Source organism: Triticum urartu, chromosome 3A, assembly GCF_056163025.1.
Source record: "Triticum urartu cultivar PI428250 chromosome 3A, HENAU_Tu73, whole genome shotgun sequence".
Classification (NCBI taxonomy): Eukaryota; Viridiplantae; Streptophyta; class Magnoliopsida; order Poales; family Poaceae; genus Triticum; species Triticum urartu.
In genome coordinates, this window is record NC_141875.1 from 307,727,804 (window position 1) to 307,751,461 (window position 23,658).

The window sequence follows — 23,658 nt, forward strand, 5'->3', positions numbered from 1 at the left end:
AAGAACCCAAGGAGCCAAGATAACCACCAGGAGGCCCCTAGATTTGTCCAACGTCATTTGTTTACGCTGCAAAGGAGTAGGACATTTTGTCAGAGAATGTTCAGACCTGAGGAAAACTTGGGCTGAGTAGTTGAGATCTTGATATTTGGGGATAAAGAATGTAATAAATGTGGAATACACTTTTATTTTCATTGGGGATGTTGAGTTGAGTTATGAAATGGGAATTGTAATAGTTCATGAAGCAATAAAATTTGACATGTTTGGAATCTCATGTGAGGTGTCATGAGCTGTTTGTTGATTGTGAGTGCCTCTCTCACTATGCCACCCAGACTTAAACCTTGAACCCATGGACAAGATGACCCAAACCTTTCCTGTAAAAATAACCACATTTCACCCAAGGAAATACATGCATTATCCCGAGTACCCCTTCTATCTTATACCTGCAGATGACAAACCTTTACGAGTCTTTTTTGAAGGGCTCGGAAACGATCATGACCCTGACTAGTGACCGACATTACCCAAAAATCCTGAAGGACATGATGAAGCATATTAGTCTTGAAGGAGATGCAGTCTACAAGGGTTATCCTTTCATGGAGAATGGAGTTGAACTTTGGTACATGGAGGTACACCTGCACCGTGTGAAGGGAGTTTGCCCAAAGACTATGGGGTAATACTTTTTCATTTCTTGAGTACCATGAGTAACATTCTTCGACTCTGTTCGTGAAGCTGCTATGGAAGCCATACATCAGATTGGAGAAATACTAGAAGCAAGAATCCATCACACTCAGGAATACCCGAGGGAGGTGCATGTAGAGATGATGGAGATGAAGCTCATGGCCACCATGATGAAGCAAAAGATCGAGGATTTGAAGGATCACATCGCACAGTTCCAGTGGGACTAAAACATCTTCAAGAAGGACAAATGAATAAAGATGGAAGTAATGCTTGACCATACCAAACTATGTGGATGGCAGCTTTTTTAATTGAGTACTTTCGAAATTTGAGTTTTGAGTAGTGGTTAAGGATATAATAAAGGATTTGATATGAAGAGAATATGAATTATGGATGAATCAGTGCATTTTTAGTGATACTTGTCTGTGTGAACACTTGACCAATGGAAAAGAATATGTATTCCATAGAGTGGAGTTTGGACAAATGAGTTGGAGTTTGGTTTTAGTTACGATGGTCACCCCAAGAGTATGAAGGAATGACATACTATTGGATTTAAATGGGATGTAATGATGGAATATAGAACAATAGTAGCTCCAAGGCTGAGTTAAAGATATACAATTGTGGAAGTGGGTCCATAACCCACAGGAACCAGGATTTGATAAGGAAACAAGAACAATCTTGTTGAAGAAAAGAATTCTAGAAGAAGCTGTGATTTCATCAGCAGACGTTTCACATGAGGTTACGTAAACTCGAGAGTTGTGAAGAACCGATAGATGTTTTGTTTGGCCTGCAGAACCAATGGATTTACCCGAACCCAGTTCGCGGAGAAGAGAAGTTTTGCAATGCTTGTGAGGATGCCCAAGTGTTAGAATACGTGATTCACTATCTGCGTATGTTGTAATGATTCAATTACGGGATGGATTGGCCCCCATACCGAAGACTTCTATCATAGGCTATCATATGTTGACAGAAAATCAGAGAGACTTAAGACCCTAGAAGAGTGTCGACACGACAAACCAAAAGCCTTAGAGTGACAAGACGATGGAAACCCTGTACAGGCACCCGTTGCCAATCGTAGGTTATACAGTGAGATTCAACCCAGACCCATTTCCTGTAGGATAACCAGTAATTGTCGACCACCATGAGATTTTCGATAGTTGTTTAGCATTGGTGACAGCCTGACAGCACAGAAGACCCAGTCTCGGAAGGATTTGATTTTGATGAGAGGACTCAAGATTTTAAGGAAAAGGTTATGCCCTTACCGGAAGAGCACCAGTGAAGGAGTTATCCAGGAGAATATGAGAAGACTGACACCGTCAACCCGAAGGCTGGAGTACAAGAGTTTTGTTGGAACTGTAACCATGCTTCTAAGGGTGGTAGCACCCATACACTGTGTTGATTACTGGATTTGTTGGAGATATGCCCTAGAGGCAATCATGTATGATGATATTTCCTATGTGTTTATGAATAAAGATAGTCCTTGGACATTATCAATGATGTGTATTAGCAAGTATGTGACTTTTTTGTGGGACTATGCATTGTACGATGACTGTCCTAAAAGGTCCCTAGTTGAAAGGGCTGTGTGGACGCGCAGCCAACTAGACTAGCATATGACATGGTCGATGGCTTGGTCTCACTAGCCATGGAGCATTGGATGCTAATCGGATAATATGGACTTGGAAGGATCTGGTCGGATTCGACGTACTCGGATCCGAGTTGAGATAAGGATCGAGTTGGATAGACCCAACTATGAGACGCAGCGATATGACATCTGTGAGTCTCTAGTACAACATATGTTCTATGTGCTAAGACCTGAGCTGACGCATGTACTCGGGATGGTGACAGGCTTGCTTTGGGCCGACCAAATGCTACTACATAACTGGGTAGTTATAAAGGTAGGTTTCGGGTTTGTCCAGAACCATGTAGCGAGACATGGTCGGGCAAGATGGGATTTGCCCCTCCGATCAGGAGAGATATACTCTGGGCCCCTCGTGTGATCTGACCAGGATAAGCAAGACCATGCGACAAGGATTATGAGATAATCTGGTTTGTGGTCGGCATCACTGAAACGAGAAAGAGGTCGGGCTAGCAGAAGGATGACAGACTCGCCTTGAGCCCGACAACATATATCGTGTGGCAATAGGAATGGAAGTATGATGTACAGGTTTGCCTAACCAGCTTCATAGTCTGTTTGGTGTTCGACATGCCTTGCTAGAGGCCGCTACCAAATGTGCAGTTCGGAGGTGATCCGAACTGCGACCAAGCTGACTTGAACCTAAGGGGTCGCGCGCTTAAGGGAAGGAACCTATGAGGTCGGATCCGAGAACACTGGTCGGCTGTGATCCGAGCTGTATTAGGATTGTGGCCGAGTAGACTTATGGGCTTTAGGGTCCGTGTGAGGCCCAAGTGTTGAGCCCGCGACGGACGCCTATATAAAGTGGAGGTGCCGCACACTCATGTGGTTGATCGCTTCGGCGCTGTCACTAGGGTTTGCATGTGTTGCGAATAGACACCTCCACTCGCCACCGGTTGTGTGATTGGACCTAGCAGTCCACCACACGATGTTCCTCCTGCACGCGCGGATACCGTTAGAGGCGGTGCACTTGCGCCGCTCCGGCGAACCTGTATGTGGGAACCAACAACCGGCTATACGAGGGAGATCAGACGAGGAGGAGACGATCCATGCGGACGCGCTACCCCAACTCTTCTTCCGCTGCACGGCACTGCGCGTGTAGTGGTAACGAACTGTGATCCATCTCCCGTAGCATGTTCTTGGTTGTTCTGCGCGTAGGAAAATTTTAATTTTCAGTCGATGCACCCTATCATAGGTCCCAACAGTGGTACCAGAGCCTCTGCTATAGGATTTGGATTCAGATCGTATGCATATTAGATATGTGGAGGCGATAGATGAGATCTATTGTCGTTGATGAGATCGGTTGTGTGCACGGTTGATGAGATCAACTGCACATGGGGATCGATGTGGCTATGTTCTCTGATGTTCGGAGTCGATGAGGTCGTGAAACAACCTACCCCTACCGATCGGTATCCGCCATCGGGGTTAATAGTGAAACGTAAATCCGAATCGGGCTCGCGATGATCGATGGGATCGGTTAGATCAGAGAATTTGGCGTGATCAGAGTTCAGATGTGATCTGTGATTTCCGAAAACATGTGCGTACCGCCTTGTATTTCGTACACGATCACTCAAACCGGTAGAATGCGATTCTATGCGTAACTTTGTTTTGCAGGTTTGATGTGAATAGTATGGCTCATGTGTATGTGATGCATGTGTGTAAATTATACATGGCCTGCGTGTCATGTTTGTCAGCTGGCAGGAGCCAAAGTGTTGTCATTATATTGTATAACGACATGTATGTCGACTTGTGACTCTATGTAAAATTCATTACTAGTTGTAGTAGTTGGATAATAGAGATTAAGTTGGTGGCTTGGCGTCCCGGCATGACAAACAAGATGGAGTTCCTAGATGGTCATCGGAGTCGGAGCCAACATAGAAGGACATCTATGAAGGAGCCATGCTATTTCACAATATATGTTTTACTTGTGATTGTTATGCTTCTTTGTTTCTATGCATGTTAGAATGGTAGAAAGATCCCTCATGAATATCAAGTAAATTGCCATTCCCGATGTTGCACCTTCGCATGTCAAGTACGTCTAGTAGTGGGATCATAAAATTGGGGTGCTGCTAGGTGTCCTTGAACTGAAGGGTTCGTGTCAGACACGGACATGCACTGCATTAGGTTAACTTGACAAGGCTATCAAAATGATTTTGGGCCTTGTGGAAAAAGACGTCGGGAGCCGGGGTATGAGATACCTACCCGACCGACAGGAGTCGTATAGAGATACGCTTAGCAAGGAGTTGCTTACTGGATAGGCATGTTGTCTAGCAGTGATGCTAAAGCTCACTAGTCACATGTGCTAGTCGGATCCTGAATCACCTAGAGTTTGCGGAGGGATGCTGACTTCAGTGGGAGTATTTCTGTTTAAGGAAAGAATTACTCTACATAAACACATTGCTTAGTGATTGTATATTTTTCTGTTGTAGATCAATGGAACCACCTGCTCAACCCAACTTTGCATTGAAATCAATTCTAGAAAAGGATAAACTGAATGGAACAAACTTCACCACCTGTTATAGAAATTTGAGAATTTTTTTCAAGCATGATAAAAGGAACATGTTCTAGAGGATCCGCTTCCAGAGGAACCTGCCGATAATGCTAGTACCACAACCAAGAATGCCTACCAGAAACTCGTTGATGAATCAAACGAGATCAGCTGCCTCATGCTGGCTTGTATGGAGCCCGATTTGCAGCAGCATTTCGAAGACGTTGGGGCTTTCGATATGATTGAGAGTCTCAAGAGCATGTTTCAGGTGCAGGCTAGGACTGAAAGGTTCAACGTCTGGCGATCCTTGATGGATTGTAAGCTGAAGGAAGGTGATCCACTGAGCCCGCATGTGATCAAGATGATCGGATATGTGCAAGCTTTGGATCGGTTGGGCTTCCCACTCTTGGATGAGCTGGCTACTGATGCAGCTCTGGGTTCTCTTCTACCCAGCTATGGGACGTTCATCTCGAACTATCATATGCATGGCATGGATAAGAAGCTCACTGAATTGCATGGGATGCTCAAAGTGGCAGAGCAGGATATTAAGAAAGGCACGCATCAAGTGTTGATGGTGCAGAAATCAACTAAGTTCAAGAAGAGTTGGTCCAAGAAAAAGGCTAAGGCAAAGGGCACGGAGATGGTAACCTATGCCGCTGCGCCGGAGTATGGACCGAACTCAAAGACCATTTGCTATCATTGCAAGGAAACTGGTCACTGGAAGAGGAACTGTAGCAAGTGGCTTGTAGAGCATGGTAAGAAGGCCGGGAATGCTGCTTCAGGCAAAGGTACACTTGTTGCATATGTTATAGACATTTACCTTGCTAACATACCTAGAAGCTCTTGGGTATTTGATACCGGATCGGTTGTTCACATTTGCAACTCGATGCAGGGGCTAGTAAGAACTAGGCATGTGGCACAAGGGGACATTGGCATCAGGGTCAGCAACAAAGCAAGAGTTGTTGCTTTGGAGGTCGGCACGATGTAGCTCCAGCTTCCTTCTGGATTTATTTTGGAATTGAATAATTGTTATTACATTCCTGCACTTAGTCAGAACATTATTTCTGCCTCGTGCTTGATGAGTCAGGGTTATGAATTCAATTTAAAGGACAATGGCTGTTCGATTTATTTGAATGGTATGTTCCACGGCTATGCACCCATTGTTGATGGGTTATTTATATTGAATCTAGAATAGGAACCGGTCTATAACGTGAATGTCAAGAGGCATAAGCCTAATGAGATAAATCCGACATACTTCTAGGATTTCCGGCTTGGACACATTAGTCTGAAATGCATGAAGAAGCTCCATGATGATGGACTCTTAACTTCGACCGACTTTGGGTCGTTCGAGAAATGCGAATCATGCTTGCTCGGCAAGATGACTAAGTCCCCTTCCGCAAAGAGTTGTGAGAGGGCATCCGAGCGGTTGGAACTAATGCACATTGATGTGTGTGGACCAATGAGCACAATTACCAGAGGTGGCTATCAGTACTTCATGACTTTTACCGACGACTTGAGTAGATATGGATATATCTATTTGATGAGGCACAAGTCAGAAACTTTTGAAAAGTTCAAAGAGTTTCAAAACGAGGTTGAGAATCAGCTCGGCAAGACTATTAAACTTCTATGGTCTGATCATGGAGGTGAGTACATGAGCCAGGAGTTTGATGATCATGTGAAAAGCAGAGGTATAGTACCTCAGCTCACACCTCCAGGTACGCCACAGAGAAATGGTGTATCGGAACGGAGGAATCGTACCTTGTTGGACATGGTCCGGTCTATGATGAGCAAATCGGATTTACCCTTCTCATTCTGGGGATATGCTCTAGAAACTACATCTTTCTCACTTAACAGGGTACCATCAAAATCCGTAGACAAGACACCACATGAGATGTGGACCAGGAAAAGTCCCAGTTTGTCTTTTCTAAAGATTTGGGGTTGTGAAGCATTTGTCAAGAAACTTATGTTAGGAAAGCTTACACCCAAGTCAGATAAATGGATATTCGTGGGATATCTGAGGGAAACCTTGGGATATAGCTTCTACAACCGGGAAGAGAACAAAGTATTTGTTGCTCGGAACGGGGTTTTCCTTGAGAAAGAGTTTCTCAGTCGGGAGGCCAATGGGAGGACGGTCCGACTCGAAGAAATTCGAGGACCACTCGAGGACGGCTCGGCTAGTGATGAGATCATACCAGAGTCTGTCAGGGAACCCGTAGTGGAAGCGGCACCAGAACCATGAAGGTCGGAAAGATTGCGCAGAGTGCGTGATGTATTGTTGCTAGAAAGCGATGATTTGACCACGTATGCAGAAGCGATGGTGAGCCCAGATTCTGAGGCATGGCTGGAGGCCATGAGATCCGAGTTAAAGTCCATGGATGAGAATCAAGTCTGGGACTTGGTTGATCCGCCGCCTGGCGTAACAGCCATTGGTTGCAATTGGGTCTTTAAGAAGAAAACCAATGTGGATGGAAATGTTCAGATCCACAAAGCTTGGCTTGTCGCTAATGGTTATGGACAAGTTCATGGAATTGACTACGATGAGACTTACTTGCCGGTAGCGATGCTGAAGTCTGTGAGCATCGTACTAGTTATAACTGCATATTTCGATTACGAGATGTGGCAGATGGATGTCAAGATGGCTTTCCTTCATGGAAATTTAACCGAGGACGTGTATATGATACAGCCTGAGGGTTTTGTCGATCCGACTAGCACTAGTAAAGTATGCAAGCTCAAGAGATCCATTTATGAGTTGACGCAAGCATCTCGGAGTTGGAACATTCGTTTTGATGAGGTCGTCACTGGTCTCAGTTTCATCAAAATCAATGAGGACGCTTGTTTATACAAGCAGTTAAGTGGGAGCTCGATTGTGTTTTTGATCTTGTATGTGGATGACATACTACTGATCGGAAATGATGTTTCGATGCTGAACTCGGTCAAGGAATCATTGAATGGCAAGTTTTCTATGAAGGACCTTGGTGAGGCAATGAACGGAGGAGCAGTGAGTTGGATGAGTTCCAAGCAAGATACGGTGTCCGATTCTACTACAGAAGCCGAATACATTGCGGCTTGTGAATCTGCAAAGGAAGGTGTTTCGATCCAGAACTTTCTGGATGATATTGGTATTTTCCCAGCCTCAGTAAAACCGTTGGACCTTTATTGTGATAATTCTGGTGCCATCGCACAAGCCAAGGAGCCGAGGAATCACCACAAGGTCAGACACATAGATCGGAAATATCACCTGATAGGAAAGATCGTAAAGAGTGGTGATGTAGAGTTATGCAAAATTCACACAGATGCAAATGTTGTGGATCCGTTGACTAAGCCGCTTCCACAACCCAAGCATGAGGGGCACGTTAGAGCTATGGGCATTCGATGTCTATTTGATTGACTCTAGTGCAAGTGGGAGATAGTTGGAGATATGCCCTAGAGGCAATCATGTATGATGATATTTCCTAGGTGTTTATGAAAAAAGATAGTCGTTGGACATTATCAATGATGTGTATCAGCAAGTACGTGACTTGTTTGTGGGACTATGCATTGTATGATGACTGTCCTAAAAGGTCCCTAGTTGAAAGGGCTCTATGGACGCGCAGCCAACTAGACTAGCATATGACACGGTCGATGGCTTGGTCTCACTAGCCATGGAGCATTGGATGCTAACCGGATAATATGGACTTGGAAGGATCTGGTCGGATTCGACGTAGTCGGATCCGAGTCGAGCTAAGGTTCGAGTCGGACAGACCCAGGTATGAGATGCAGCGATGTGTCATCTGTGAGTCTCTTGTACAACATATGTTCTATGTCCTAAGACCTGAGCTGCCGCATGTACTCAGGATGGTGACAGACTTGCTTTGGGCCGACCAAATGCTACTACATAACTGGGTAGTTATAAAGGAAGGTTTCGGGTTTGTCCAGAACCATGCTGCGAGACGTGGTCGAGCAAGATGGGATTTGCCCCTCCGATCAGGAGAGATATACTATGGGCCCCTCGTGTGATCCGACCAGGATAAGCATGGCCATGCGACAAGGATTATGAGATAATCCGGTTTGTGCTTGGCATCACTGAAATGAGAAAGAGGTTGGGCTAGCACAAGGATGACAGACTCGCCTTGATCCCGACAACATATATCGTGTGGCCAAAGGAATGCAAGTATGATGTACAGGTTCGCCTAACTAGCTTCATAGTCTGTTAGGTGTTCGGCATGCATTGCTAGAGGCCGCTACCAACTACGTAGTTCGGAGGTGATCCGAACTGTGACCAAGCCGGCTTGAACCTAAGGGGTCACGCGCTTAAGGGAAGGAACCTACGAGGTCGGATTCGAGAACACTGGTCGGATGTGATCCGAGCTGTATACGGATTGTGGCCGAGTAGACTTATGGGCTTTAGGGTCCGTGCGAGGCCCAAGTGTTGAGCTCGCGACGGACGCCTATATAAAGTGGAGGTGCCGCACACTCACGCGATTGATCGCTTCAGCGCTGTCGCTAGGGTTTGCATGTGTTGCGAATAGACACCTCCACTCGCCACCGGTTGTGTGATCGGACCTAGCAGTCTGCCGCTCCGGCGGTGCACTTGCGCCGCTCCGGCGAACCTGTACGTGGGAACCAACAACCGGCTGTACGAGGGAGATCAGACGAGGAGGAGACGATCCACGCGGATGCGCTGCCCCAACTTTTCTTCCACTGCCGGAACTGCGCATCTAGTGGTAACAAACTGTGATCCATCTCCTGTAGCATGTTCTTGGTTGTTCTGCGCGTAGGAAAATTTTAATTTCCAGCCGACGCACCCTACCGTAGATCCCAACAGGATTTTCGAGAAGACCCCCCAAACCTAACTTCATTCTAGCCTCTCCGAATCTCGAGGACGTGATTCATTTTAAGGGTGGTAGTTTGTAACATCCCAAAATTCTAAATTTTGGAATGTTATATTAAATAAATAATTATGATTTTTTGTTTGTTTGTTGTGTGATTGATTGTGTGGAATTGAGTGGAAATTTAAAACTTTTTGAAAGTTGAATGAGAGGGAATAAAAGGACTTTCCCAAAACTTTCATCTTGCATTTTGATCTCCATAAATTCAAATTCATTTCATCACAAACCCCTAGAGTGAAGATAATATGACTTCTTCTATTTAAAGAAAATAAAATGGTATTGAAAATGATTTGAATTCCATTTGAAATATGTCAAACTTACAAACTTTAAGCAACTCAATGAGTTCATGAGGGAAGATAAAATGACTTCTTCAAATTCGAAGAAAGAGAGTTGGAAGGTTCAAATGAATAATTTGGAGGTCACTTTGAAGTTATTTGAAACTCATTTTCCATTTGAAGTTGTTTGAAATTCAAAATTCAAATCCAATTGCGATTTATTTTGGTTTCTATTCAAATTATTTTTCTCCTAAAAATAAATAAATGGAAATAAGGGTAAAATGATTCCCTTCAATAGAAAATCAGGAGAAAATAAATTTGAAATCATTTTGCTATTTAAAAAACTATTAAAAAAGAAACAAAAGCAAAAAAAAGACACACCCACACACACTCAGGCCCAAGAGTGACCTAGCAGCCCAGCCGCGCGAAACGGCCCAAGGCAAGCCTGTGCGCCCGAAAACAAAACGCCACGACCGCCCGCACACGACTCCCCTCGCTCGCACGCTCCTTCCTCGCTCACCGCACTCGCTGACGAGTAGGGCCCGCCATATCGGCTTCAACCTCCCGATCCGCATGGGATATAAACCGTGCCCGTGCTCCCGAACCCGCCGACCGTCTTCCTCGCTCGGATGAGTCTTATCCGCTGCTCCCCAAACCTGTGCCTGTGCCTATAAAATCCCTGGGACGCCCTCGTCCGATCCCGCCCCTCCTCTACTCCCCACGTCGCCCGTAGCCGCCGGCCCGCCCATTTGGATCTTGCCGGAGCCAGAGGACCTCGCCATCGTTTTTGTCGCCCGTAGACCACCTCGACCTCCACTCTCTGTGTCAATCTCATTCTCTTGATATACATCATCTCGTTAACATGTTGCTTTGCCCCTAGGTTCGCCAGCGCCGGAGCCGCCGCGTCGCCAACGCCCGAAGCCAGCGCCGCCGTCTCCTGTACGTCGCCGTCGCTGCTGTAAGCCGAGCCGCTCGCCCCCCTTTCCATTTGATTTTTTAGTTTAGATTGGTTAACCGCGGGTTTCTTAAACCATGGGTTTGTCAGAAAAACCGATCGGTTTTTGTTTTAGTTAGCCGCCGCCGTATTGCTTAGATAGCGGTCGTTTGCCGTATAAGCTTCTGCAGCGAACAACTTTCATCCACCATGTGGCCAGGGACCTAGTCGCGGATAAAATTTTCACAGTCAAGTCCCTAAGTTTTCAGTTTAGCCCCTAAACTTCGAATGGTTGTATCTTTTTAACGTAAGTCCAAATTAGATGAAACCAGCGGCAAATTGTTTGTCTCGATTAGATCTATCTAGTGCTATTATTTTTGTAAACTTCTGTCAGATTCAAATTTGTACTTTATTCAGATTTGAATTCAAACTTCAAATGGCCATATCTCCTAAACCGTAGCCCCGTTTGAATTAATTCTTTTTGCACTATGTCACCGTAGCCAAACCCTATCACTTGGACCAATCTCATGGAACTTCTCACACAACTAGGATTTGTCCATGATAGTTTTACTCCTATACCTTGTATGCACCATAGTTCATGACACATTTTTTTAACCTCATGTCACATGTTGTTTTGCACTTAGAATTTTTTTTGATAGTTAAGTGTGTTATGTTTTCATTTGGATTTTTTGAATATTTTCATGTTGCATGTTATTTGGTTCTCCGAAATGATTGCTTATTTGAATGCAATGTTTGACCTTATAGATTTTCATTGGAGAGTGACGAATAGTTCTATTAAGTAACTTTCTGAGAGCGATATAATCTTCATCAACTATTACCAGGCAAGTTCGCATTTGACCATACTTTCTATTACTTATATTTTATTATCTGCACTTAGTCCTTTGTGGTAGGATTGCATGGTAGGGATTTATGCCGAATGGCTATGCTTTTACCTAGTAGTTCATTTGAGGTAGGTCTGAACTATAAAATCTTGTTACCACCGTGTAAGTTTACGTGGATTGGGAAGTGTTCATGGCGAGACTTGAGTGATAAAATAGTAATCAGGACGAAGACTTAAATGAACTACCTGGGCATAAACTTGGTTTGAATGGTGGCGAAGTACAGTGGGGCACGCATGGGAAATCCATGGTGTTGCACCACTAGTGGTCCGTCCGCCCAGGCTCAAAGGGATCAAACGTATTTTCATGTCTAGAAGCTTACGTGTGCAGCCACAAGCCAATATGGGCTTTGGCTTAGTTGAGTAGATAGTATGACCTCTTCCGGGATAGGCTAGCAGATGTAGAATGAGTAGGTGTACCGGCCTATCAGTGGGTTAAGGGGGAATACTTTCGAAAGACTATGTCTCGGTCATCCTGTTCTCAAACGCCAGGCAGTGCGAGAACTTCAAGGGAGGCGATCGAGTCTTGTGGGCAAAAGTGTGCAAAACTATGCAGAGTGTTAAAACCTAATCGATTAGCCGTGGCCCCGGTTACGGACAACTTGAGCATCTAGTAGTGGAAATGTCGGGGGATCTCATCACTCTTAATTTAAACAGTTGGGTTTTAAATGAAACTTTGGGAATGGATTGACTTGGGTTTGCCAACTCATCCTATGCTATACTGTAGTGGTAGAATAATATATTTATTTTTAGGGAAAAACTAGCTTTATGCAAAAACTAAACTTAGAGCTTTCCACCAGCAAATTGCATGTACAAATTGGTTCATTATTCTTATGATGTGACTTGCCAGTACATTCAATGTACTGACCTACAGGGTTGAAACGTCTTATGTTGCAGGAATTTCTACAACGAGTAAGAGTTACGTTGTAGGGTTATGGTCTACACTCAACTTGTCGTTGGCGTTGATGGGACTCCACACCCTTATGTTTGTTTCCGCTAAGACTCATGAGGTATATATATCAGTTTTACGTTATTTATACATGTGATTGCACTTTGATATATACATTGATGTATTGTGTGTGCTAGCATACCGATCCTGGGATGGCACAGATACACAGAGGCTTGACCATTTGAGGTCGGGTCGCTACATCCAACATGGTCAATAACCCCTCGGAAGGTGGTTTAGCGATTGCTAAGGCGCGACGTCTTCGCACGTTCGTAGTCGGATCGTTAAGGTAGACTCCCACAGAAAACGATAGCTATCTCATCGAAATATCGGGACACCTTCGCCTCTATCACATGTGGCACTGGATATCCGGAAGGTGACAGTCGTCCGGTGGTTGACAAGTGTTGGACGCTTAGCGTCTGGCGGTCGTTCGGGTGCTGTAGGGTGCCTTATCTATAGTTGTCCTAGTTGGCTGAAACTCCAGGCGTCGGACATCCGGACGGGGTCGGTCATCCGGTGGATGCGACTTGCAGTCAACCCTTCCTATTGTTCCTAACACTTAGTGTCCTCGCCGTCTTGTCCAATGCTCCCCGCAGTTCGATGGTCTTCCTCTTGGTTCCTGGTCATCCACAACACATATGTTTGCGGTAGTAGCCATGTCTCACATGTGGAAAGTGACGGTTTGGAGAGGAGCGAGAGTTCACCTTGTGTCCAATGGCGTATGGTCGAGGTCTCCTCGTATGTCCTCTAGGGGCCTGGGAGTAGTCAAAGTGTACATGGGGATGATCGTAGGATGTTCCACATAATATTGCACAACTCAAGAGAGATGCTAGCACGATTGCTCAATAGGCAGATACGACACTTGTGCACAACCTATAATATGCAAAAAGTATTAACTTTCTATCCCAAGTATGCTATGTATGTATGGTTCCCTCCTACGCGTGTTGATCAAGAAGAACATCGAGGAGTGGGAAGAGTGCTTACCCATCGCCGAGTACGCCTACAATTACGCAAGACATTCAACTACTGACAAGTCCCCCTTCGAGGTTGTCTACGGTTTCAACCCATTGTCCCCATTGGACATTCTACCACTACCACTACAAGAGCGCATCAACATACCAATGATTAGCTGTTGATTGTGGATGTATTAAAGATTTTTCAGGTAAGGCATTCTAATGTTGTTGCATAGTCAGTATACCAATGATGAAACTTGTTACTACCTTCAGATTTTTGCACTGTTAATGCTTATAGATTACATACCTATCGATTACATACCTGACAACATGATGTAATGTTAAGTCATTTCTTTTTGTAGAGTGTCACTAAACTATCAAGGCGGTGATGGCATTTTACTGTAGTTGAACTGCACAAAATATGCTTAAAAGAAGAGGAAAGGTCAGGAATGGTTCAATTTTTCAGAAAAAACTATATATGCCTTCCTGACATCAGCCGTTATTGCCTTATTTTATTCCTTCAAACAGGTGGTTAGAAATAGTCTTGCTACCTTTTCCCATTAAGAAAATGGAATGCTTATATTTTTGAGTCTATGCTTCAACTACTGCCACTTTTATAGTAATCATAGTTTCAATATCTATGCAAACATGGATGCTCGATTTTAGTGGAACTGCACAAAAAGTCCAAATGGTTCAACATTAGGAGCATGTTTTCTTCCAAACCTTTATATCCAATTGGTGGCACTATGAGCTGTTCATTATGAAGGTACATGGTTTTCTACTATCTTGCTACTCTTTTTGTACTGACATTAGATAGTAATATTAGTGGTTTCATGTGAATTTATTGTCAGGGTGGACCTACATTGGTGGTGCAGGACATGATTCAATAATTGGATTCTCAATTTCGGTTGTATTGATTTCACCTCTTACATCACTTCGAACATGGATATCCTTGGTCTGATGAAGAATGGGCGCTATATTGCTGCTCTAAACTAGCAAATCAATTTAATACGAAATTGTCCAGGGTCGAATATGATAGTATCAAATTGTCCAGTGCAAAACATGACAGATGCTAAGTGGAAGAGGTGTGTTTAAACCGAAAATACAAGGTGGGGTATATGTTTACTAGCTAGTTGATATTTGTGCAGACAGATGTCTGCCCGAACAAACAAAGTGACCGCAATTTTGGTGGAACTGCACAAAAGAATAGTATAGTCACTGCATGAAGTGCCATTTGAAAATAGACATAGAAAGACTGGATAGTCACTTCATGGACTGCACAAAAGTAGTACTGTACTATTTATTGGCCAACACTAGATGCTTCATTGCTTTGGTCTGATTATACCATGGGCATCATTTTGCCTAAGTTAAAGTTTATATTCCGAAAATAGTCTTGCCGTGGGATCGAGATAAGACCAAATCATATTGCAGTGGATGTTCCTCCGTCATGTGTGGTTCATTCTCATGGTTCCAGCTGTTGGTGAAACCACTTACGTTTGCAAGAGGAATTGTAGACTTCACAAACAAATTTTTCTTTCACTCTATACTGAATGTTGGCCCAGAGAAGCATCCATGTTAGTAGGAAGAACAGATGTTTTTCTAGATCTTTGCTTTTGGAGCTACATATTTGTATATGATGTGTGAATCATTGAGATGCATTAACATGTTACTTGTTGGTTGTGAATTTGGGATACTAATGTGAATATTACAATGCCAGGACTGTGAGTCCCGTGTGAACATTTCGAATGGATCGGCTCTTACTACTGTGCACAGCATGATCCTGATTTCTGTGTTCTTAGTGTTTACCAGTTACTACCAGTTCCTTATTTCTATTCGCTCAGTGTTTACAAGTTACTTATCAATCACTAGCTAGCCTACTACGCTCCTGTCAGTTTTAGTTACGACACAAGATCCAAAGGTGGCAGTTTTCTAAATAAAAATGCTTATCTCTGAAGAAACTGACAAGCTGTTCTGAAGAAAATGCCATGCGAATCAGAAGAAACTGCAAACAAAAATGTTCACAAATGCCTTATCTCCCAGCGAACGTTAATCAGCTAATGCGATCCTACACGTACACTATTCGACCTACTCGATCCTACACGTACACTATCCGACCTACTCGATCCTACACGAATAAATAGAAAATCACACACGTACTACCTCCTTTCCAGTTTGTAGGGATCAATTTAAAAATCTCACCAACCAAGGTAGATGATGAGTGGTGGAATCATTTTTGACAAGGAGGGAGTACCTCATCTGGATGATTCAAGTGCACTCGTTTGACTGTCATGCTGATGTGCGACCCAGCACGGACGAGACGCACCACTAACGGGACGGGACAACACATCGGTTTTTCCAGTTTTCCACGGTAAGCTGGCGCGCTAAGCCATGCCTGCTTATGCATCGAATTCCAATGACCATCGCGTTTCCCGCGACACGCTGCTTCAACTACCTTCCGCCTATAATTACTGGTTCTCGGCGTTCTCCGGTAGCACCGTCATTGAACTCGCCCTATCGGCTCCCATCACAACCCCCACTGGCTCGATGTCACTCGCCACTTGCCCTCGCTCTCACCACGTCCGTCATGCCCCCGACCTCTGCAATAGGCGACGCCAGAGGCGCTCACCGCTGAAGCTAGTGTTCGATTAATCACCGGAAGGAAGACGGAGGGAGGAGGCCTTCTATCGTTATTTAGATGGCAATGCGGAGTACGAAGACTTGTTGGAGCGCGACCGCTGGGTGGAGGAGCAGCGTATCACCGATTTGTGCTGCCAGCGTGACATGGAGTAGAAGCACACTGCCGCTTTGAGTCGCGAGCAGAGCGCCCGCGACTGGGCCGACTACGTGGAGGCCAGCGCCCGGCAAATAGCCCTAGAGGCTGTCGGGCACGCACGCGTGCACGACACCGAATTTTTCTACCAACTCGTCAAGTTGGTTTCCTGCTTAGAAGCCGAAGCTTCGGTGGACCACGCCAACATGGAAAGGGCCAAAGCGCGTGAGCAACGCGCCCTATCACTCCTCCAGCAAGACCCAGGCGAGGATGAGGACGTCGGCATTTAGCTTGTACCGCAGATGGCGGCAAACATCGTCTAGTTAGCTAGGAGTAAGTCAGTACTTACACTAGAGTATTAGTGGGAGTAGATAGTTAACTTGGCTATGATAGTGGTCAACATGGAAGTTCAGTACTCTAAACCTGGTCAGACCTGTTACTTTGCTCTGTATGTTGAACTTTCCGTGTGAACATATGGAATGGGCTATTATTTTTTTTAATGCATTGTATTTGTCCGCCACGGGTTTGGAGGCTAACTTCTGGGCCTACTAGGTTGATGCGTACACAATCAGGAGATGATTGTATGTGGAGAGGATGACAGTAGGGACCCACCAGGGTCATGGCAGTACGCAAGCAAGTGCCTCCTTATTTCAAGCCATAAAAATGGTTCCTCCTAATGGATTTCTGACATCAAGGTCCCATGCCATTGTCAGCGTAGTCAATAAACAAGAGAATTGCATAACGGGCGGCTGACACGAGGGACCCAGTAGCTTGCCCAGTTATCTTTGTTTTTGAGACGGAAGTAGGGTGCCAGCTAGGCTATGCGGGGCACTCTGGCCTGTCTAGCCAACCTTTTCTTTTATGTTTACCACAAGACTAGCCCTATAGTTTTTTTCTTTCTAAAAATGGCTAGCCCAGTTTTTTTGTTCTTTTGCACAATACCCAACCGAGGCCTACTTGCTTTGTCAGCCCTGCTAGGCTGCAAATCTTTCAAGACGAGAAAATGGGCTATCAGTAATGAGAAATGGGTTGTACATTTTTAAAACAAATCAAATCGGCAATTAGTTTCAAGTTTATTTATTTTTCATTTTTCATTTTAAATTCCATTGATTTTTATGCTGGAAAATTATTTGGATTTTATATTGCTATGAATTTATTTTTCAAATAAGTTTGAATGTGACTCGAAATGCCGGGATTAAAAATAGTTGACCACACCGAAATATGCAAAATTTCGAATAATTTTTAACCGTGGCCACAATATGGGCTGTAATGCTAACAAAAAGAACATGGGCTCCAAAAAAATCCTTAAGAATTAGCGAATGGGCTGTAAATTATTAGAAATAATGGCAGATGGGCTGTATGTTGTGTTCCACACATTTGAGGTTGACTTATGCGCCTACTAGGTTGACGCGTACGCTTTTCTAGAAAAAAGTTGACGCACAGGCAATGCCGTGTCAACTTAGTCAACACACGAGAGTAGTGACTGTTGGATGCCCATCCAACGACCGTCGTGCTTCTTCAATCTCTGCTCTTCCTAGTCCAGCCGCTCAAACAAGCACCGGCGGGACTGCCTGCTCCCTCCTCCCGCGGCCGGTTGTGCTGCCGCGCAGGCCTCACCGCCCCACCGTACTCCCATTGCTGGCCTAGCCATCCCTCTACTCACCCACACCTGCTGTTATTCTCTGGCGATGGTAGACAAACCAGTAAACCCTCGTACTCCCTTTCATGTGGGAAACAACTGCCGAGTCTTCCCTGGCTCCGTGTCATTCCCTTCTTAGGCCTCACCGTCGTCCACCTCCCTGGTGCTCTCGGCGCGGCATGGTCAACGTGATCAACGAACGACATCCATCATAAGTGGACTATACGTGGAGAGGCTGACAGCTGGGCCCATGACTGCATGCATGGAAATGCCTCCTTATTACGCGCAAAATAATGATTCCTCCACTTGATAGCTGGGACCCACCAGAAGGGCCTCTGTATTTAGCGAAAAAAATGTCCCCCCGCTGTCAGCTCGGACCGACCAGCTATATCTTTGCATGCAAGGAAGTGCCTCCATATTACGCACAAAAAATGAATACTCCCCTGCTAGCTGGGACCCACCATAGTGGGAGGCTGACTTGTGGGCCTACTAAGTTGACGGGGACGCAGGGCTTTGTCAACTTAGTCAATTTGAATGATTCTCGCTCTAGTGACCGTACGATGTCCATCCAATGGCCGCAGTGCTTCTTCAACCTCTTGTTTTCTTGCTCCAGCTGCCCAAACCAGCACCGGTCATGTCGCATGCTCCTGCCTCCAGTGGCCGATCATGCTGCCGCGGAGGCCTAACCGCCCCCTAGTACTCCCATCGCTGGCCAGGCCCTGCTACGACGACAGGCTCACACCACAGCCGAACCAGTGAACCCTCGTACTCCCCTCCGCGTGGGCATCCACTCTCGTGTCTTCCCCGGCTCCGCGTCGTCCCCTTCCTAGGCCTCGTCGTCATCCACCGCCTTGGTGCTCTCGGCGCGGTGTGGTCAATGTGCTCAAGGAACGACTTCCATCGGAAGAGTACTCTACGTGGAGAGGCTGACAACTGGGTCCACAGCCGCAGCAGGGAAGTGCCTCCTTATTACACGGAAAATAATGATTCCTCCACCTGACAGCGGGGACCCATCGGATGGGCCACCGTATTTCGCGAAAAAGGTTTCCCCCTTACTGCTGGGACCCACCAGCTACATCTTTGCACGCAAGGAAGTGCCTCCTTATCCTCCCTGATAGTCGGGACCCACCAGGTCGAAGCGTACGTAGCGTTGTCATTATGGTCGCAAATGTGTACGTACATACAATCAGTTTGTGTGCAGGCTGCAGCGATGAACCGTGGCCGAGTAAGGAAGGGCACATGTCGTAATCTAGGCGCGCACGTGTTCTAGTAGAGGCGCGCACGTAGCATGTGACACAGTCCCGTTAATATCGTGTACACGTACATACAACCAGGGTGCAAGAAAGTAAATATGGCCACATACGTACATACGGGCGGGGTCCCGAATGCCTACTCACACATACGTATGGCCAGGGCTAGTGTACATGGCTGGGTCGGAACGGAGAAACTGCGTCGTCGTGTTCATCGGGAGGCAATGGAATGCGTAGTGTTCATTGGGATCTAACCGGCTTGGACAGAACAGCCGATCGAAACGAGGCATGGCGTACCGCAGAACGGAGGAAACGACCTTCTGTTCGACAGGGCACGGTCGAAACGGGATCCTGTTCATCCGGAGGGGTCTGGTGTACCGGAAAACGGAGAAAATGGACTTGTGTTCGAGTGCCTATGGTCGAAATGAGGTCATGTTGATCGCGAGGGGTGTGGCGTACCGCAAAACGAAGGAAAAGGACTTGTGTTGGAGCGCTACAGTCGAAATGGGGGTCATGTTCATCCGAAGGGGTGTGGCGTACCGCAAAATGGGACTCCACGAGCTACTGTTCATCTCCATCGTCGACCTCCTCCAACCTCCACGGGCTACTATTCATCCACCGTCGACCTCCTCCAACCTCCACCTGCGACTGTTCATCCACACGCTCCTGTTCATCCATCCTCCACCGCTCCTCCACCTGCTACTATTCAACCAGCTCTCTCCACGGGGTACTGTTCAACCACCCCTCCACATGCTACTGTTCATCCAGCCATCCACAGGCTACTGTTCCACCAGCCCTCCACGGGGTCCTGTTCATCCAGCCCTCCATGGGGTCTTGTTCATCCACCCCCAACCGGCTCGATCGGAGTCCTGTTCATCCAGCGGCAACAACCTCTACTACCACGGGGTCCTGTTCATCCAACCCCCCACCGGAACTGTTCATCCAACTCCCGCCCCCAACAACACTCACTGTTCATCAAGAGGCAGCAGGTTCGATCGGCTTCAGTTAGCAGCAGTAGTGAAGGAATCGCTCGATCGGGTTCAGTTAATAGCCAGGGATCGATCGATCGGGTTCAGTAACACGTAGCCTGCAGTGCAATCGCTCGGGTTCAGTAGGCGAACGCCTCGCTCGGGTTCAGTTAGAGTGAAACTCCTCGCACACACACGCGTACGTGTACGAGAGAAACATGCAAACCTCCGTGCACCGCTCGGCCCCGACCACCCACTGTAACCGGGAACTCCCCGATATTTTCCTCGCCCTTGCTTCTACCATGGTTTTTTCTATCATGTACGGCTCAGAGAATGTCATGCAGCTGCATCTCCGGCCCACCCAAGACGAAAAGCCCATTTCCTGTCATGATTTTTTGTCATAGAAGTAGGAGCCCGCCACATCTATGATGATACCGGGTTTTGTCACAATTATCATCATAGAAGTGTCATAAGCATGCCAGAATTTTTCTTCGTTCGGCCCAAAATGTCACGGATGTGTCTTTTTTTGTAGTGTTAGTTGTGCTCAGTTGTCCCCACACTCTAAACTTTTGCTCACTTTTCCCCACCATCTTGTCTAAAACTCTCACAAATGGTCAAACTGGACGTTTGTCGTCAGGTCAATGGCTTGACTGTTAACTGCTTACGAATGGGGACGCTTAGGGTTGGGCCCTCCTTTGACCATTACGCGTTGACGAGTGGGGCCAGAAGGAGACATGTCGGGGCAGCTTGTCTAAAACAAATTGAGCCACTCCTACACCGCCTCTCCCCGCCTTCGCCGTCGCCGCCATCATGCCCTCCACCCTCTAACCATATTCTGTTTGTCGGCAATGCCGCACCTCCGCCACATACCCCCCCCCCCTCAATCTGGGTTTAAGAAGCGATGTCGGGGGAGGACACCCTCCGGTCCATTGACCATGGAGATGATTGGGTCGAATCAGAGGCACATAATTCATGGATTCCATCTAGGAAAGCGTCATTTCCCCTTGAATTGGTGAGCAAACTCGTAAATTAGGCAGTATTTGACCACTGGCCGTTTGAATCATACCATTTTGGGTTGCTGAATTTTTTCGACCCAACTACACCCTTTTACAACCGAATAGGATTGATCCTGCGCTTGCTTTTTGGCTGGCGGTTAGAATGGAAACTAGCATTTTGCATGGTGCTAAATGGATATGATCTCTGGATTTTTCTACCCACAGGTGGTAGAAACCAACATTTTGTTCAAAGATTTTCGTGATGTACTCCGTTTCGTGTATCACTGGAGCTCTGCCAATGCTATTGAACTGAAATATTTCAACAATAATGAGCAAAGATTTCCCCCACTAACTTGCGATGGGAATCTGGAGTTGCTATTTAGTTTGAATGCAAACATATGTTTCAGTAAGATCCGTATCGATGTGCTTCAGCCACGCAAAGAACAAGACAAGGGGAAGAGTGTTCTTACATCATCTGTCTCTGATAATATCGAGCCCTGTAACACCCTCGATGCGACTATAGCTCCCATGTGTCGAGGCACGACTTAGAGACATAATCGCATTGAAGGCATATGTCGCAAGTTAGGCAATCTTCACAATCCCATGTAATATAGATAATAAAAGGGGAGATAACATAGTTGGCTTACACTCACCACGTCAATCAAGTACATAAATAGCATTACAACATTCAAACACTCATGGCCCGACTACGGTGCCAAAATAAAAGACAACCCAACATGCGACACGGTCCCGACCACCCCAACTGGGCACCACTACTGATCATCAGGAAAAGAAACATATTATCGTTGAGATTCCTCGTCGAACTCCCACTTGAGCTCGAGCGCGTCACCTGGAGCGGAATCATCAGGCCCTGCATCTGGTGTAATAGTAATCTGTGAGCCACAGGGACTCAGCAATCTCGCACCCTCGCGATCAAGACTATTTAAGCTTAACAGGAAAGGTAAGGTGAAAATATGTGGAGCTGCGGCAAGCGACTAGCATATATGGTGGCTAACCTGTTAGTAGAAGAGAGCGAGAAAAGGAGGCAAAGCGCGAGCGAGAATCTAGAGAACAACCTGCGTAAGCATTACTCCAACACCGTGTTCACTTCCCGGACTCCGCCGAGAAGAGACCATCATGGTAACTCACACTGTTGATTCATTTTAATTAAGTTAAGGTTCAAGTTATCTACAACCGGATATTAACAAATTCCCATCTGCCCATAACCGTGGGCACGGCTTTCAAAAGTTCAAATCCCTGCAGGGGAGTCCCAACTTAGCCCATGACAAGCTCTCATGGTCAATGAAGGAATAGACCCCCTCCCGAGACGTTCCGATCAGACTCGGTACCTCGGTTCTTCAAGACACTTCGACAGGTTAAAACAAGACCAGCAACACCGCCCAAATGTGCCGACAAATCCCGATAGGAGCTGCACATATCTCGTTCTCAGGGCACACTCATATGAGACTAGCTACGAGTAAAACCAACCCTCAAGTTTCCCCGAGGTGGCCCCGCAGGCAGCTCAGTCGGACCAACACTCAGAGGAGCACTGGCCCAGGGGGGGTTTAAATAAGATGACCCTCGGGATCCGGAAACCCAAGGGAAAAGAGGCTAGGTGGCAAATGGTAAAACCAAGGTTGGGCATTGCTGGAAAAGCTTTAATCAAGGCGAACTATCAAGGGGTTCCCATTATAACCCAACCGCGTAAGGAACGCAAAATCCGGGAACATAACACCGATATGACGGAAACTAGGGCGGCAAGAGTGGAACAAAACACTAGGCGAGAGGCCGAGCCTTCCACCCTTTACCAAGTATATAGATGCATTAATATAACATGGCAATATAATGATATCCCAACATGTAAATAATGTTCCAACAAGGAACGGTCTCCAATCTTCACCTGCAACTAGCAACGCTATAAGAGGGGCTGAGCAAAGCGGTAACATAGCCAATCAAAGGTTTGCTAGGACATGGTGGGTTAGTGGTTTGACATGGCAACTTGGGAGGCTTGAAAGCAAGTGGTAGGCATCGTAGCATTGGCATAGCAAAAGAGCGAGCATCTAGCAAAGCAAAGATAGTAGTGATTTCGAGGGTATGATCATCTTGCCTGCAAAGTTGTCAGAGTTGCCTGGATCCTCGAAAGCAAACTCAACGGGCTCCTTGTTAGCGAACTCGTCTCCCGGCTCTACCCAAACAAGACAAACAAGCAACAAGGACACAATCAACCACGTGCAAAGCTCAAACAATATGATGCAAACATGGTATGCTATGCGGGATGCAATATGTGATGCATATGCAAGATTTGACAAGGAATAGATGAACCTGGTCTCAACTTGGAAATCCAAGTGCGCCACTGGAAATCCAAGTGC